At 32.0% G+C, this 19332-nt stretch overlaps 1 protein-coding gene across 1 annotated transcript in view; it reads right to left on the bottom strand.

Moving 5' to 3' along the window:
* LOC127548678 (cadherin-13-like) overlaps positions 1-19332 on the bottom strand; it is a 314443-nt gene that overhangs the window by 19699 nt on the left and 275412 nt on the right. The window lies entirely within an intron of this gene.

The following is a 19332-nucleotide window of genomic DNA, read 5'->3' as shown; positions in this document are numbered from 1 at the left end:
ATAAATATCCTGGTAGGTAAATGTTATTATTATCATCATCATCATCTATATGAAGAAAATAGGGCTGAATGTCCATTAACAGGTTTGCTTCAGGTTATTAAGTTAGTATTTGAGGCACAATTTGAATCCAGATCTTGATTCCAAGTCTAGTGCTCTGGCTACTGTACTACCTATATATCCCTTTTCTTTCTCTATGCTTTGTCTATAGAGTGAAATCAGATTTAATGACACTGAGGTAACAAATTAATTCAATATACAAGGAAATTAGGCAAGAAGAGAAAAGATTTTGGTCAGAAAGCTGTGTCATGAGAGCAAAAAGTCTCTCCACATACTAATTTCCAGGAAATGCTTTCAGACTGCCTTAGAAGCCTGTCGTACAATGTCATTTAGAAATCAAAACTGATTTTACACATTTCTGTGGGAGAAATTTTTGACTTGTAATCACCTGTTGTACATGTTGGGGAAGGGTGGTGGTGGTGGAGAGTTTGGATTGCCCCTGTGGAGTGATGACTGATGAATGATGTGGTTCATCATTCCAAATGTCTCAGACTACAGATAGGAATTAGTTAAATTTTGGGAGAAAAAATCATAATAGAGTTATTTTGTTCATAATAAAGACAGCTAGAATGAACTCCTAAAATGTCTGGCTCTGTGAGGTTAACTGGGAAGCCAAATCAGCACTGAAGAGGAGCTAATCCAGAAACCTGGGAAAGGAAGTAGTCTGCTCATAAACTCACAGCTAATTAATGTCTGTATTGACATTTGAACCTAGACTGCCTGAATAAAACTTAGGTTTGCTTCGTACTTTGCTACAATAGTATTTTAGGAACCAATTATTGTTCCCCTTATTCCTATTCCCCTGTCTTATAGGCTCCTCACTTTCCCCATATGCAATTTGGAGTGGGAAGTAGACTGGGGACAGCTAAAACCCCTTTCAGCTCCATGCCCTTTGATCTTTGAAAAGAAAGCTCAGAATGTGTGTTCGGCCTTTTCCAGTTCTCTTTTAGCACTTTCCTGAAAGAGTTTGAACCCTTTGGCTAATGATTCCATTATCCAATGGGGGATTATCCTCCCCTACTTCTCCATCCTACTTCCCACAACCACTGCTAGAACCTTTCCTTTGATATTATCTTCCATCTCTGTAGATATCTTTTATGTATATAGTGGTTTGAAAGTAGTCTTCCTCATTAGAATTCAAGATTCTTGAGATCAGGATTATTTTTCTGTTTCTGTGTATTCCTAATGGCTGACACATAGTGAGTGCCCAATAAATGCTTATTGACTTAATGATTGACTACTTAGACACTGCCAGATCAGAATTCCTCCTCCAATAGGAGGAAGCCCTTCACTCCATTCTAGACTCCATTCCTGAAAATGATCTCAGAACTCTTCATCCTTTGATTACAAAGCAAAACCCATGTTTTTTATGCTAGGTATAAGGATGAGAATTGTGAGCCAAGGAAGATACATTTCTTTCAGAATTTTTGGTGACTGAGCCTCAGTATTGGCTCAATTAAAATCATGTCTGTAAAATCTGTAACCACTATGAATATGAATTTATATTTGTAATTCTAAAGCATAAAAAGAAATAACAAATCCAAATTTTTTAGATTGTTTAAGTTGAGTACTTAGATTAATTAAGAGGTCCTCAAATTTATTGAACTCTTAGTTTTTAATGAGTATTTCTTGGTTGTGTGGTAGGGGAAGGGAGCAATAAGATCAAACTAGACAATGATTGCCTGCAGTTTCACTTTGAAAGTGTATTCTGCTATTTCTGAAGTTCATTGAATACTATATATCTCATTTGACATATTATGCAGACTTTCTGCATCATACACACAGAGACTGGACCTATACTGTCCTTGCTTTAGGGAGCTTCTAAATAAGGAAATTCCCTCTATCAATGAAGGTTATCACCTTCTTTTTAAGTGACAATTCTAGAATGGTACTCATAGCTCTGAGGTAGGTGAAAAATCAGTATGTTTCTTAGGAATTTAGGTCTTAAGCCAGATTTCTCTTTCTTATGCCATGCTGCTTCTCTGTATGTATGGATGTATGTGTATATAAGCATATCATATGTATACATATTTATATGTGTTAATATTTGTGTGTGTATATATATATGTATTAGCTGTAGGATACTGGGCAAGTCATTTTAATTCTGTTTGCTTCAGTTTCCTCATTTGTAAAATTGAGATAATAATATTTCCTACTTACTAGGATCAAACAAAATAATAATTGTAAGTGCCTGGTACTTAGTTGGTACCTTTGGTACCTAAACCATTGGAGGAGTACCTAAACCATTAAAATTATAAAGTCAGATCCCCAAAATGTTATACAAATACATGCATATACAGGAGAAGCAATATGGTACAATGGAAAGCACAAAGACTTTGCACTCAGGGAAACTTAGTTCAAAACCTGATTCTAATACTACCAGAAAAAGTTTGAGCAAATCATTCTACTTCCCTGGGCTTGAGTTTGCATATTTGTAAAATGAGGAAGTTGATCCAGATAGCCAGACTATCTCTGATGTTCCTTAATGCTCAAAATGTAAGAACTTGTAAAATATAAGCAAACATTTGAATATAGGAAGAATCTGTGAATTCATAAGTGTGCAGAACTATCTTATAATCTCAGTCCAAAAAGTTACAAGGAGTTACCTGAGGACTATAGAGGTTATATGATTTATATAGGATCTCATAGTTAATAAATGTCAGAATTTGCAATTGAACTTAACTTACAACTCCTAGCTCAAAATTCAGCCCTCTCTTTCAAGTAATCTTTATGAATAGGTAAAAAGAAAACAAGAGAAAGAACCTGAGGCTTTTGCTTTCCTTAGATTGTAAATGCTTTGCCAAACAACTCATAGTAATACAGCTTGATTAGACTTCAGAAGAACCTCAAGCCTATTATTTATGATTATATATGTGGAAGTGGTCTTGCATCGTCTGAAGAAAGGATGATACATGGCTTTCATGAGCTAACTATGCTCCAAAATTCAAAGGGGTATTATGTGGAAAATATATTCATATTGCTTTGCTTCATCTCAGAATTACATGGTACAATTATAGATGAGGGTCTCAAGGAGGCACATTTACGTGAGTTTCCCATCACCAGTGATCTTCAAGCAAGGGCTGAATGATCACTCGGTGTGTATGTTGGAGTGGGCATTCTTTTTCAGGTAAGAGTAGGAATGAAAGATTGCTCAAGTACCTTATGTTTCTAAAAATCTGTGATTCTGTGAACACATGGTTGAATGGTGACACCTCATCTATTTAGTCATATTAAGAAAATAAAAGAACTGCATGGTGGCTGCTGGTAGCATTTCCCTCAGCATGAGCATTTGGATTGAATTCCCTTTAATGAAAAATAAATTATTTTCACTTTTTACTGAACTAATTGAATTTTCAGTAAGAATCTAATACATTTTTCATTTTCAATATATTAAAATAAATTCATTCAGCAGAAGAGATGAAAAGCATTTGCCCATCTGAAATATGAATGTAAGTTAGCCTTTCCTGAACTTAATTAAATGACCATCTTTAATTTTCATAGGATCATAAAAGTTGGAGGTAAAATGGACTTTTGTGATCATCTTGTTCAATTCTCATTTCAATAGAGGAAGAAATTGAGCCCCACAAAGGGGATATGACTTGCCTGTCATAATACGAGTGGTAAATAGAAGAACCAGCTTTAAACCTGTTTTTCATAACTCCAATTTCAATATTCTTTACATGACAATACATTATGACCCCGATAAGCTAATGTTTTATAACCCATAATTCACTTAAGATCTAGTGGCAACAGTTTGAATTCTCATTTCTCTTCCCCTATTTAATAGCATGGTTTGTTTGCATATATAAAACAGCAAGGAGAAATAAGAAAGAAAATATCCAATTATTATCTATGAAACATAAGGGGTGAGGAAATCAGAATAAGAAAAATTCTTGATAGGCTAGAACAAAGGACAAAATCTAAGAGAGATGAATACGAGATATGTTTTAAAAATCAACTTAACAAGGAGAAGATAGAGGAGACCCAAATGGAAGTTCACATAAAATAGTTCTGGTAGTTTTAATTAATTTTAATTAATTATAATTTTTAATTGTAATTGTATTTTTTTTGCCACTCAGTGTGATTTGGTATTCAGAAAGTCAATATATTAATTATATTAATTTAGTCATAACGTCCAGAATGAGGAAGGCAACATAGTCATTATCCTTAGGCCAAAAAGAGCATTTCTAAAACATTGTGTTTACTTCAGTGGGCCCTATATTAGGAAGGAAAAGGAATAAGCATTTATATCAAGGTTACTATATGTCAAGCACTGGGCTAAATACTTTATATATTTATATATGTATGTGTGTATGTATGTAAATAATGTGTTTCTCTATACATAAATATATTCCTATACTTATATAAACATACATATATACACATACTTATATGTACATGTATATATTTGTGCTTGTGTGTGTGTATACAGAAAAGACGTCTTTTAAAAGCTAGCATTCAAGGTGAGTATTGAAGCAAGCCAGAGAAGTATAATAGTTACTTAATAGATGACTGTTTAATTCAATTCAAGTAAAGATTCCACTTTTTTCTACATATATATTCTCTTACAAGAATATAGATGATGTGCAATATAGTAATGTTAGAAGGAAATTCAGTAGAAAATTGTATACATATAGTTATATATACACATATACATGTATATATATATAGATACACATAGATATATGTTATAAAGAAGGAATAAAAATAAATATCCAAGGAAATGAAAAATGTATATCTAGTTTCATGAATCATTTTCATTTTCTGACTTTATTTTGAAAGACTTTCATGAGCCTTCATAGAATTGTATGTCTTGAGTGCAAATGTCAGTAAAGAGAAGTGTTTATCGCACCTCAATGTCTGCAGAACAGGTGTTAAATACTGATATACCAGTAAGATTTAAATATACCATTGAAATAGAAAATGTAAAGATAAACAGAAACTTAATTAATTTGCTAATTGGTCTTCCTTGGCCCCATGTGTAGTCTAGACATATATTTTAGAGAAAGCAGTTTCTGTGATGAAATCTGTGTGATGATAGACAATAATGACAATAATAAGTTTAGTAAAAGACAATCAACATTCCTTTCATTTACATGTCAAGTTAATGTGTACCATTTGTAAAGAAAAAGAGCAGATAAAAAGAATTTGCTGCTTCTAACAAATTCTAAGGAGAAAGTTTCTCCAAAGAAACGTACCACCTACTCCTCACTTCCCATACAGCATGGACATTCACATAATTGTCACAAAAATGCTTTGAGGAAAATAAAAATAAAACAAATGAAAGTTGTGTACCATCAGTACATTGATAATAACTGGTTCACAATTCACCCAGGAAATTATATATGTTCTTTAAAATTTAAGCTCCATTGAAAAGAAATAGCATGATTAATCTACTTATCTGTTTTTTTTTATTTTCTTTGTTCTATTGTAAAACAAATAATTCTGTTCTAATTGGCATCAGAGACTGAGAAAAAGAAAACTGATTAGTAGAGTGATACATAGGTGAACAACAGGGAACAAACTCTCCAAAGCATTTTTGATGAGAATATTTCAACATGTATATGTGTATACATACATATAGAGAAAGAGAGAGAGAGAGAGAGAGAGAGAGAGAGAGAGAGAGAGAGAGAGTTTTGATTTATAGATCTTGCTTGAAATATACTGAATGATGACTATCTTGATAATAAAAACATGGATCCATAGATTCTCAACTTTGCAAAGGTTGTATCTGACATTTTACTTATTTCCATTGCTTTTTTCATCGAATTTTCTTTTTTTCATGACATCTAATCACTCTTTATTAACCTTTACAATCTATGTCAAAGACATTTTTCTTTCTACTTTTGGTCCTGACTATTGATAATGGTACTTCTAGGATATCCCATTCAGATATAATGCTGCTTCTCTTCTGAATCCTGAAGCCAATTCTACACAAGGAAAGTTTTTCCTATGTGTCATTCCATGCTCTAAAGTAAGTGTAAAATGAAGTAGAAAAATGAAACTAGTGAATGAGATCCAATGACAATACATTTGCCCAGAGAGAAACCTAAGCTAATGAGTTTTTCTTTCTCCTATAGCTTTCCTCAATTTAAAGTCACCTCATGCTGCTGACCACTCAGTAACAGAATCACCCAGATTTCCTATAGTCATGAAAAACTGAATGGGATGTTAAATGGCAAGTTGCCAAGATGTTTAGTGGCATATAAACACATCAAGACACAATTTCAAATGAGAAATGAAAGTTTACAGTGAGGGTGTTGGAAAGCAACATATATTCAAAACTTTCTGCTTGGGAGAGGTAATAGAAAATTCTGCCTGCATCTCAGTTTTCTCCAGCAAAATTCTCTACTGGTAGTAAAAAAAAAAAAATCTCATCTAATACTTAATACAGAATATTCCCGCATCTGAATCAAAAAGGGCCTAGCAAAAACAATAACATCTGTCCTCTTACAGAATCCTACATTCTCATGCTTCAGTGGGATTTAATAGGCCATTTAATCTGAATACTTCCTAAACAGGAATCTTCTCTACCACATTTCTAAGAAGGAATTATTCAGCTTCTACATAATGCTAATGCTAGAAACCTTATCCTAAGTATTGTCTCCTAAAGCAATCCATTCACATTTGGAGCATTTTAGTTATTAGAAACATTTTTCCCCTGATAAAAAGCTGACATGATCTTCCATCAACTGTACATAACTTGTTTGTGTATACTTATTTGTATCTTTTCTAACCCATTAGAATGTGAACTCCTTGAGGGTAGAGATTATTTTTTGTCTTTCTTTTTAGCAATTGACATACATAGTTCTGTACAATATAATAAGCACTTATTATTAACAAATGTTTGCCTGCCTGACTCCTTGTGATTTCCACACAGTCTTATTTTTACTTTCTTGTACCAAGATAACTTATATTCACTTTCAACACAAATATCCTTCAAATGATTGATAAACTGTCCTCCCATAATTTTTCTCTTCTGCTGGCTAAACACTCCTACTTTTTTTCAACTAATTCTTATACTGCATTATTTCAAATCAAGTACTTTTGAAAATGTCTTGCTTTTATTTATGCTTTTTTCCCAAAAAATTTGATTTTCTCAAGAATTTCAGAGAAAAATGGAAAACAGAATGGCAAGAAAAAATAGATGTAAATTAAGTTCAAAATTGTTTTGTGATCTGAATATCAAAAGAGAGAATGAGATCAGATAAGCATTACTTATGTCTTCCCATGAATAGCCAGAAGATAAATCCATAACCAAATAAGATAAAGAAGTAATAACAAAAGATAAAGCATGGTTTTGCTTACATCATGATTTACATGGAGGGAAAAATATAATTGTAAGAAAAAAATAATATGAATTAGGATAAAAAGAGAAGTGATTCATTGAGGGAAAAATTGTAACAAATATCTATGATAAGTTCCTGATATTCAAGACATGTAAGCAACAAATAAAAATTTATATCTATAACATACACATATTTAACAAATACACCATATACATATATGTATCCATATATAGATCTCCTTATCAAAGAGAGAGACAGAGGGGAAAAGTAATTTACTAATAGTTGAAAGACTATGAAAAAGTTTTCAAAAATTGTTAACTATTGACAATCATGCAAAGGATTTTTTCTAAAATTCTAAAAAGAGAGATAAAAATTAAGATAACGTTGACATTTTACCTTATAGTCAACAAATTTGCAAAAATAAAAGATCAGAACAGTCATTATAAGATAGATTGTGAAAAGATGGGCACATTTATACTGTTGGGGGAGTTATAGATTGGTTCAGCAATTTCAAATTCTTTTTAAAACATGAGAAAATTTTCCATAATCTTTAACCTAAAATATAAACTTCTAGTCAGTTCAAAGAAATAAAAGTCATAAATCTTTTGGAATATATATTTGCAGAACTTCTTAAAGTAACAAAGATAAATAAAAGTGGATGCCCACAAATTGGGGAATGTAAAGCAAGTTTGAATATATAAATATATTGAAATGGTATTAAATTATAAGAAATAATAAACATGATGAACACAAAGAAATATGAAAAGATTTAATAAATTGTTGCAAAGTAAAATAAGCAGAGCCAGGAAAAAAATATTTACAATGATTATATAATGTGAATCATTGAAACTTGCAAAAAATAGTAACAAAACAAAAACAAAATTGAAACTGAAAATTATAAAATTTATAATGACCAGCAGAGCCCAAAGAAGAGACATTAAAATAACTTTCCTCCCTTTTTATAAAGTTAAAGACTATGAATGTGGGAAATGGAAGGCAATAAGAATTTATTAAATGCCTAGAATATGCTAAGCATCTGAAGTGCATTACAAATATGAACTCATTTGATCTTGATAACAACCCTTTGAGAAAGATGATTATTATTCTATTTTTACATCTGAGGAAACAGATGTTAAATGACATGTCCAGTGTTATATTTCTAGTAAGTTTCTACAACTGAATTGGACTGCAGCTATTTCTAACTCCTAGCCTGCAATCCTCTATGTCAGTTATCTGCCTCTATCAGGAATCCTTATTAAAAAAAGAAAAATAATAATAACCTTTATTTAGAGAATAACTCTTGGGAAGAGAAAAAGCAAAAGAAGCAAAAGAAGCAAAAGAAGCAAAAGAAAGAAAGAAAGAAAAAGAAAGAAAGAAAGAAAGAAAGAAAGAAAGAAGAAAGAAAGAAGAAAGAAAGAAAGAAAGAAAGAAAGAAAGAAAGAAAGAAAGAAAGAAAGAAAGAAAAAAGAAAGAAAGAAAGAAAGAAAGAAAGAAAGAAAGAAAGAAAGGAAGGAAGGAAGGAAGGAAGGAAGGAAGGAAGGAGGAAGGAAGGAAGGAAGGAAGAAAGAAAGAAAGGAAGGAAGGAAGGAAGGAAGGAAGGAAGGAAGGAAGGAAGGAAGGAAGGAAGGAAGGAAGGAAGGAAGGAAGGAAGGAAGGAAGGAAGGGAGGGAGGGAGGGAAGGAGAAGGAGAAGAAAAAGAAGTAGCAGCAGGAGAAGGAGGAAGAGGAGCAGAAGGAGGAAGAGAGGAAGCGGAGCAGGAAAAGGAAGAGGAAGAAGAAGAAGAAAAAGAAGAAGGAGGAGGAGGAGAGGAAGAAGAATTCGATGAAGAAGATGAAGAAGACACTACTTCCATTGAGATCTGAGCAGGACAAATTATTGCAGAAGCATAACTTCTATTGATTCAGATGTTTCGATTCCATTAATAAATCCGAAGTTTTAGCACCCATTTCAGGAGCATATCATATTATGATCTAATGACCACTTCTGTACTGGGTGAGGGAAGGAAATATTCCATTTTTGCTATTTCTATGTCCAATGTCTGTCATATAGTAGAAGTTCAATAAATGTTGCTTGATTTTGTTGATTGCTCTCAATGCTTTCTCTTTTGATGTTTCTCATCTAATTATGCTTGTGCTGTTTATCATGCTACTTCCTCTTTGGATCCATTATGTAACTTTCCATTATCATTATGTTTACCTATAATTCTAATGTTGAAAAGTTGTGTTATATGATTCATTGACGTATATCATAATATTATGATAACAATAACACAACACATATTCATATAGTAATTTATTTATAAGTTACTACAAATAGTAAACTTTTTACAAATAGTAATTGTCTATAAATCAATTTTCCATAAAATATTGGTATTATGAAGTATATTTTTGTACTGGTGATTGTGAAAAGAAATGGCCAATTTCATAACAATGATCCAATAAGATTTATCATTTCTGCTCAGTTTTGGAATTAGGCTACAATGCTTTTGTAGTTTTTTTCCAATTGTTGACCTATCTATCTATCATTTATCATTTATCTATTGTCTATCTAGCCCTCACCTATTGCTCTATAATCTGCCATCTAGCTATCTATCATCTATCTATTCATCAATCTATCCATTCATCTATCACTCTCTAATCTAATCATCCATCTATTTCTCTATAATGTTTTTAGTTATATATCATTCTTTATATAATCTTTTTAGTTGATCAACTACCTCAATAGGCAGCTTTTCCAGTTGTCTTTTACATATACTTTGCTTTTTTGCTATGTGGGAAGTTAGATAACTTTCTTTTGCATTTTGGTGACTCAAGTAAGAAAACTTTGTAATATTCCAGTACTATATGTGATTAGCACCATCTCATTCATGAATGGAATTGGATAAGTTGAACATGCATAGAGAATTCTTCATGTGTTTGAACTTTGTTCAGGATATCCTCTATAGCATGACTTTAGCTAAATATATTGTCTTTTATTGTTGAATAAAATTCATCCATTAATTCATAATTAAGTGGGCTCATAATCAGGATTCATGTGAGAAGTAAAGGATTGGGATTACAAGTCTTTAAAGACCAGTACACTGTGACCTTCTCTAAGAAGCCCTCCCAATCTCCCTAGTTTGCAATATTTGCACAGTACTAGAAACAAAGACATTTAGAGAGGAAAGATAGACAGTCATCATAGTCCCCAAAATAATCTTTCCTGGAGTGGTGTACCATTAGACAAGGATATGATGTTTTTGAAGGTGTGGGGAGAGGAGAGATGTAAGAGATATACATGGCAGTAGGATCCAAGGAAGGAACACTGTTTACAGGACGAACAGGATCATCATTATAGGGCAAAGTTCTATTCACCCTATGGAAGTTATAGAGAGTTTTGCAAGCTTATTGCTAATAAACATTATGTAACAATACAATATACTATATTATAATTATATGTATATTTGTTCCTTTCTAATAAATTATAAATTCAATGACAGAAAAGACTAATTCTTGTTAATATATGTGTCTCCCACAGTTCCAAAGAGCACAGAGCACTTTGTGTTAATGTTTGTTGCTGTGAATTTAATTGAATTGATTTCTTTCATCTTGTCATCTGTGAAATTCCTCAATTGATCTTCCAGTGCATTAAAAAAAAAATCAGAAGTGGCATTTCATTGATATAGGGAACTTATGGTTAGGAATTAATTGTCTCTAGTACTGCATATCAATGCCTTCACAGGAGCTTATCATTTAAGTGTTTTCTGGGACACTAACAAGTTAAATGACTTGCTGAATCAAATATAAACAATATTTAACAGAGACTGAACTTACATCCAGGTCACCTAGCAAAAAGTATGAGAAAAGATGTCACTATCTCCACTTATTTCTAGGACTGTTTATTATATCTTCCTTATTAGAATAGAAATTCTCTATGGGTAGTAGTATGTACTTTCCCTTCCCCCCACTATTTGGGGTTGATTTTTGTTTGTATGTGGGAGTGTGTGGTATGGGTGATTTATCAGTTTCTAGAACATACACATGAGTGATCAAATGACTGATCTCTACTAATTCCTAATAAGGAATACTCCTCTTCTTAGTTTTATCTCATCATTTTATTGTCATGAGTGTTGTCAAAAAATGAAAGATGTAAGTCATTTATCAATGCTTTTGCTGTATGTTGCCTAGTTGGAGAACAATTGTTTAGAATTCAATAGCATGTTTTGAGGAAGGTAGGAGGTAAGTGATGGACATGACTGCCATACCAATTCTTTTTCTTACAAAGCTGATGAATTTGAAGTCAAAATAATTCTAAGTGGTTGAGACTGACAAAGAATCTCGCTGAAAGAGAGGCCAAAAGATTAGCGCTAAGAATCTGTATTTAAAGTCTGGGGTTGGATATAGATAATTGACATGCTCATGTTCCAAAAATGCTTTCAGAATACCCAAATGTATCTGAAAATGAAAGAACAGGTTCTGTTTTTTTTATTTTTTTTTAACAGAATTGGTTTGCTTACCCTTGCATTTCATGCTTTGGTTAGAAATATAACCTTATCATAAAGAACTAACCAAAGGGTTTAAAAATGGACACTATTTCTTTTCTAAGCCAGGCAGCTCTCCATAAAAGCTATGGAGAAGCTAAGAAGCATATTTGGGAAGTTTTCATTTCTGTTTGTAATACCTACAATTGTGGGAGAGAAAATGATCCAATTTTCTAGAATCAAATCCACACAACAACAACACTAATAACTAACATTCAAGTTTGCAGAGTATTTTAAAGATGCTATTTTATTTTCCCAATAATATGGGGAATTAGTTTCAATAACTATCCTCATTTTATAAATGAAAAATATTGAGATAGTTTATTTTACTTGTTTTGAGACATACAACTAGTAAGTGTCTAAGACAGCATTCAAATTCAGGTCTCCTTGATATTAAATTTAGACCTTTATTTATTATTACATCTAAAGTGACTGTATTTCAAGATGAAGAATTGAATTGTCCCTCTTGCATAAGAGAGCTAAAAGGCATTCTGGCTAGCTGACTCAAATACAGTCTCAAATAGTAACTAGTTATATGACCAAGCATAATCATTGAACCTCTATTTTCCTCAGTTTTTCTCAACTGAAAACTTGGCATTATAATAAAAACCACATTGCAGTGCTGTTGTGAGGATCAAATGAGATAATAATTTTAAAGATCTTAATATAGTACGTGGAACATTGGTACCATCAGCATATAGTAGGTACTGTATAAACACTTATCTTCTATTTCTTTTAATCTAATCTGATAGTACCTGACTATGAAATCTCATGGAAATCATTTCTCCTTTCTTCATCTGAATTTCTCTATCTAAACTTTATCTAATCATAGATATTAAATTCCATGACTTCATTTATTTGTTTGTTTATTTATTTATGCATTCATTTATTTTACAAGGCAATAGGGATTAGAGTGACTTGGTCACTTTAACTAAGTGTGACACAACTAGTAAATGTCTAGTCTCTGAGACAAGATTTGAATCTAGGTTCTCCTGACTCCAGGCCAGCGCTCTCTCTACTGTACTACTTAGCTGCTCCACATTCCATAGCCTTGGTTTTTGTACTTTTCCACCTGAGAATACTTGAGATGAATTCCAGTAAGAGGTAGCAGGCAGAAACAAAAAATTGCCAGCGATGAAAGGGATTTTAGAGCACATCTCTCCCAATCCATATCTGAATAGAATATCTTTCTCCTACTTGATAAGTATTGATATGGTCTTTCCTTGAAAATATCAGATGAATGGTAAATAAATACTTTTGTGAAGGACAGGCTATTCCATATTTCCAGTTCTAATTGTTAACAGATTTTCCCTTACTTTAATTATAACTCTCTAACTTTTACTCCTGGTTTCCAGTTTTGCCATTTGGAGAAAAAACAAAATAAAACAAACAATAGCAACAACAACAAAAATTTAAAAAAAAAATAAAAACAAAGAACTAGTCTAAGTCTTCTTTCACATAAAAGTTCTTCAAATACTTTAAATTGCTTTAATACCAGTCCCAAGTCTTTTCTTTTCTAAGTTAAACATTACTAATTTTTTAGCTATTCATCTGTGATATAAACTTGAAGCCTATTACTCTCATGGTTCCCATCTCTGGACAGCCTATAAAAGTTAGTGTCTGTAATTGAACATTATACTCTAGATTCTGTTTGAGTACAGCAGGATACAGCAAGATTAGCATATCTCTTTCTTACCCCAAGGAAATGCAGGCTAACTTTTCCTTAGCATTCTTATCAGTCAGACCATACTTCTTCTTTACATGGAGGCACTTCCATCCAAGCCAGTTCAATGGGCATTCACGATACTAATAATTTAGTATCAGGTTTATAGAAATGGAAGGTCTGCACAAAAAGTTACCTTGATAGTCACTCAGTCCAATTCATATTTTAATTGAGAAGGACTAGCTTTTTTCATATTCAGAGAAAATTACTCTAATGTAATGTAAAATTACATTAGAAAATGACAATACTAAGGTCATATGTAATGAGTAGAACTGGGACATAAAACCAGCTTGTCAGTTTTTTACCCTATACTAGGATACATACTGTAATTAAACAACGTTTTTCCTCCCCTTTACTTGGAGCTAAAATGATTTTATCTTTTCACCCCTTTTTCTACATAAGACTCAAGGTTCACAGAAGTACATCCAAGATGTTTGATATGATAAATATCTGACTGGAACTTGAAACAGTACAAAATGATTGATGCAGCTTCAATTTATTTTTCATTCTTAATTAATATAGGAACTGGAATAGGGGATGTTAACTGGCCTAATTGGGTTGCCATAGTAACTAAGTGCCTGACTTGTTTCATAACAACATGTTTTAGGGAGAATCGTTCTGTGGTAATTTGATCACATGCTCCATGAAGCCTGGAGACAGGTTAAGAACCATGAGAAGAAATGCACATCACATATTCTTTGCTATTCAAATTTGACATTTTTTTCTTTGTGGCTATTTGGTTGTCTATTGCATATGGAACTAAATAATTTCATTTGTTTTCACTTACAATGAATTGAAATTTTAAACCTTACATGCTGTTTCCATTTTAAATAACCTGGGAATAGCATAACCATGCTAGTTTGTGTAAGAAGACTAGGATAAAACAGATTAGTGTGCGACAGTTATACAGTAAGAATAACAGAGGAACAATCTGAGATTTGTATTGGTACATATAAAATATTAAAAGACCTAGAGGAAAACATCTTCAATTCATTGGACAGATTTCCTATAGAGTAGTTATATAAGCACAAAAAAATGAGAAGGCTCTGGTGGATTACAAACTGCACTAGTACTTTTGCCAAACCTAACAAGAACATGTATTCATCATAATATATTAAACCATTCCTACAATATATATCTCATGTGCTACCATGGATTAAAACCATGTCTACATAAATGGGTTCTAAATCTATATAATAAATATCTATTTATTTCTTTTATCTATATTCTATGTCTATTTTATATCTATCAATTGTCAGTTGGCCATCTCTTCCTAAATAGCCTATAGGTATCTTAAGTTCAACATGTTCAAAATAGAATTCATTGTATCTTAAATTCAACATGTCCAAAATAGAGTTCATTGTCTTTTCCCCTTATCTAGCACTAAACTAATGCTTCATTTTTTTATGTATTTTGAAGACACCACAATATTTTGAATCATTCAAGGTGATCATATGTATCTTTGCACATGCCATCCCCTTTATCTAAAATTAATTTCCTTCTCTTTGACACCATCCCAAATCCTTGTATTTTTGAATCTCACCTCAGTTTGAACTTCTTTCTTGAAGCTTTCTCTTATTACTCCATATATTAGCATTTTCTTCTTCCCTTATTTTCCTTGTACATCACTTATCCTTAAACTTTTTTTGTACTTTCAATGGTATGTAAGCTTCTTGAGATCAAGAGCTATTTTATTTTAGCCTCTTTTTATGAAGCATCTAGTTCAGTGCCTGACATATAATAGGCATTTAAAATATATTTGTTGAATTTACTAGAATTGAGAAATTATTGTGGCTCATGATCATAGTATTTTGTGTGCTGCAAAGCAGCAGGATGGAATGATTTATATAATAGTAAATGATTAATGTGGTAAAGAAAGGTCTTAATGTTCTTATTTATTTGTATTGCTTTGAGACAAGTTGCCTGACAAAAAGGAAAGGATTCTACTAAAAAGAAACAAATCCTGGGCAGCAGCTGAGTAGAATGTCATTCTCAATAACCATTATATCTATGAAATTGAACAAATCTTCCATCCAAATCCCATCTATGAAATAGTTCTTTGTCAGCCACAACCAAGAGTTAGATGTCTGCCTACTTTCTGAGATTCACATGTTGAAAGGCTTTCACTATCTTTAAGAAAAGGGAGCAAAGTTTTTTAAATTAATAGCAATATTCTATGCTCCTGATAAGTTTTGGGGCTTGTAGAGTTGCCATGACAAGATCTCTCACTGCCTCTGAGATACATAATTGAAATATTTAGTGAATTTGTGAGATTATTGAGAGAACACTTCTTACTGACAGATGGTCTGCTGAGTTTGCTCAGGGACTGAACCTTCACAAATGGTACCAACAGTCTGGTGAAGGCATTATTGTTTATAATGTAGAGTTATATCACCTCTCTCTAGATTCATTTGTAGATTAATAAATGATAGGTTGGCTCCAGAAGAGGAAGTTGACGGCTGAAGATACTTTTTTCAAAGTGACTCAAAGTGCTTTTATTTCTCTCAAAAATTATAATAACCCCAGCCTTGCATATAAAATACAATTTTCAATCCCCATCATTCCTGACAGAGTTTAAATTTAGTTCAGGTTTGAGGAATTTATGTGTAGGAAATCTGAGCTGTCACCATGTTTCCAACTATCCTCAATGGGAAAAAAATTATGTAATTATGCTCTAAAATATATTAGAGATTTTGCTAAACTGGAAAATCCTTGAGACTAGACACCGTTTTTCACCTATTTTCACCTATATCTCAAGTAACAGCAATGACTCCTAGAACTAGGCTAATTAACTGACAAATAAATTGTTTTACTTTTACTAGCACTTCATATATTTCTCCACATTCAACAACAGTTATTGTAAATTGTAAATAACCAATGGGGAGAATTTCTATTTCCATTCAGACTTAGAGGCATATTATTTATGTTTATATATTATGTACTTTTTCTTCATTCATTTTTTATTTTTAATTATATTTTATGTTTATATGCAAAGATAGTTTTTAGCATTAATCTTTGGAAAAACTTTTGTTCCAAATTTTTGTTCCTCTTTCCTCCCCTCACCAAGAGCAAGCAATCCAATATGGGTTAAACATGTACAATTCTAAATATATTTCCATATTCATTATGCTGTGCAAGAAAAACCAAATCAAAAGGAAAAAAAGAGAGAGAAAACAAACAAAAACAACAAAAAGGTGAAAATATCATGCTTTAATCCACATTTAATTTTCATAGTTCTCTCTCTCTCTGAATTAGATTGCACTTTCCATCAGAAGTCTATTGAATTTGACTTGAATCATTGTAGAAAAAAGCTAAGTCCAACACAGTTGGTCACAACATAATCTTATTCTGTACAAGTTCTTTTGTTTCTGCTGACTTCACTTAGCATCAGTTCATCCTCATTCATTTTTAAAACAAATATTTATCTTTTCTTGGAATTGTGTAACTAGTCCAAGGAATTTTCCTGTCCTTACAATTAAAATCTCATACAAGATCCTTGGTATTGATGGGCTAGTGCAGGATATAATTATATTAATATTATTAATACATTATAATTAATACCATGACATCCTTACAATGGTGACTTAATAGCAAAAGAATCATTAAAATTGCTTCCTCTAATGATTCACATATTGACATCCTATGGATTCACTAGAGTCACAAGACAAAGATCTTTATACATCTGAAGTCACTGCACCTGTTTAAATGCAGTCACAGTATATTTATACAACCACTGTCATGTTTCAGAGACAAACTTGCCAAGGATTTTCTCCTTGCTGATTGAAAAACTGTTGCTTAACAGGGGAGTGGTGTTAACAATAAACAAAAAGAGATTTTGTATTTAAATTTCTCTATGCTAGTAAGTGACTATTTGGTGGGCTGTTAGCCCCAACTCTTAGCTTTTTTGATACTACTTAACACAATTCTCTTACTCCATTCCATGTAAATCCTGCCTTTGGAAAGCTGAATTCTACAACTACACATTTATTATAATGAGACCATATACAAACAAACACATATAGATACATATATATGCATATATACAGATGGATAGATAGAAAGGTTTAGAGAGAGAGATTGAGTCTTGTTTAACTCATGGAAAACATTTGGTTTTATTTAGAAGAGTTTGACTTATTTCTAAACTATCAGTTCTTCTTGGCACAATTCTTTTCATAAACAGTTTGAAAGGAAAGCAGATGGGGAATATGCATCAAATTCAATGGAATCATGGTAAAGTGAACAATTCATCATGGGCTCTGGAGATGGTATACACTTCATGGGGTCAAACGCATTCTGCTGCCCTGGGCTTTTAAAATAACTAGCATTGGAAGCTATTTTTCCTACTACAGTAAACAGCCTGGGCAGCAAAAATTCCAGAAACAAGATATATTGGAAGTTGAATGTATATTCATTTATTTGTTCCTAGATTTATAGCTAAGATATTCCCTGAAGATCTCAAAACTTGGTTTAAGGACCTTAATCAAGAACCAGCTAGCATCAGAAAACTTCAAACTAGGGAAGCAAGAGAGAACTATATTAAAAAAAAATCATCAATTAAGAAGCAAAAAAAAAGTCAAATACAAATCCAAGTGTTAAGAGTACCCTCTCTGGTATCTGTTGACAATTTTGGGGTGTGTTTCTGACTTCTTTGAAGAACAATTGACCTTAGAAGTATAATTTCATAAATTTATGTGAAATCTCCACTGAAAGTTCCTAAATCACATGGGACATTAGATTGACACCTGACCTTTTTGGATGGTTAAATGAGCAGAGACGATAATCCCATCAGGATTTAGTAACCACTAATAGCCATAGCATTACCCTTCTCTCAGCATATTCCTAAAGGGTCTCCATTCTTATTACACTCTCAAATATTTTTTCCATCTTGCTGTTTTCTTTAACACTGTCTATTTTTTTACCCAGAAAACCAATTTCTATCCATAGAAACCCTTTAATAAAGAATGTCTATGCTCTAGAGATCTCTTCTTAACCTTTTCAAAAAATCAGAACTATATAAGTTAAATTATGGTATTCATCTCCAAAGATAAAAGAATAAAAACTTGCCAATGTAAAAGGCCAAACTTTATTCATCCCAGAGAAAATAGTTCACTGATAAAGTCATTTAACTAGAGTGCTATTTTAGCAAAATATATGGGTTTTATTTACATGGAAACCAAACAATTTTATGTTAAATTTATTTTTAATTTAAGGAAATTGAGGAAGTTAAATAACATTATGCTATACATATATCATCCTCTAATTTCAGATTGATACTCTAACAAAATTAATATATTTTAGGTATTATCATGATCTTCCATTAGTTATGTTGAAATAAGATTACAGTATCATTCAATAATATTCTGTAATCTGGAATTGCTATAATTTTGAAGTTCCAAAGTCACAAAAAGATCCTATATGCCCTTCTAACTGCATCTCCGATTTTTTCATCTTTTCCTTTGCTCTTTAAATCAGGGTGTTATCTCACACTAAAAACAATAGGAAATTTGGAAACAATAGGAAAAAAAAACATAGGAAATAAAGTCTCCTGTGTTTAGAATCTCACTTGATCACCATTAATCTTAAAAAATTTCATGTATGTAATAGCCATATGACTTTATTAATTACTGATAAGCCAAATAATGTTTGGAGCAAGTAGAATAGCATGTAAAGTAAAAGCTGGGAAAATAATAGACTTTTTAAAAAAATTTTTTTCTTATCCATGAAAATGTAAGTATACCCTTTAT

The sequence above is a fragment of the Antechinus flavipes genome, chromosome 2 (assembly GCF_016432865.1).
Source record: "Antechinus flavipes isolate AdamAnt ecotype Samford, QLD, Australia chromosome 2, AdamAnt_v2, whole genome shotgun sequence".
Classification (NCBI taxonomy): Eukaryota; Metazoa; Chordata; class Mammalia; order Dasyuromorphia; family Dasyuridae; genus Antechinus; species Antechinus flavipes.
Note: the sequence above shows the minus strand (reverse complement) of the source record. Positions and strands in the feature narration are given on the sequence as shown.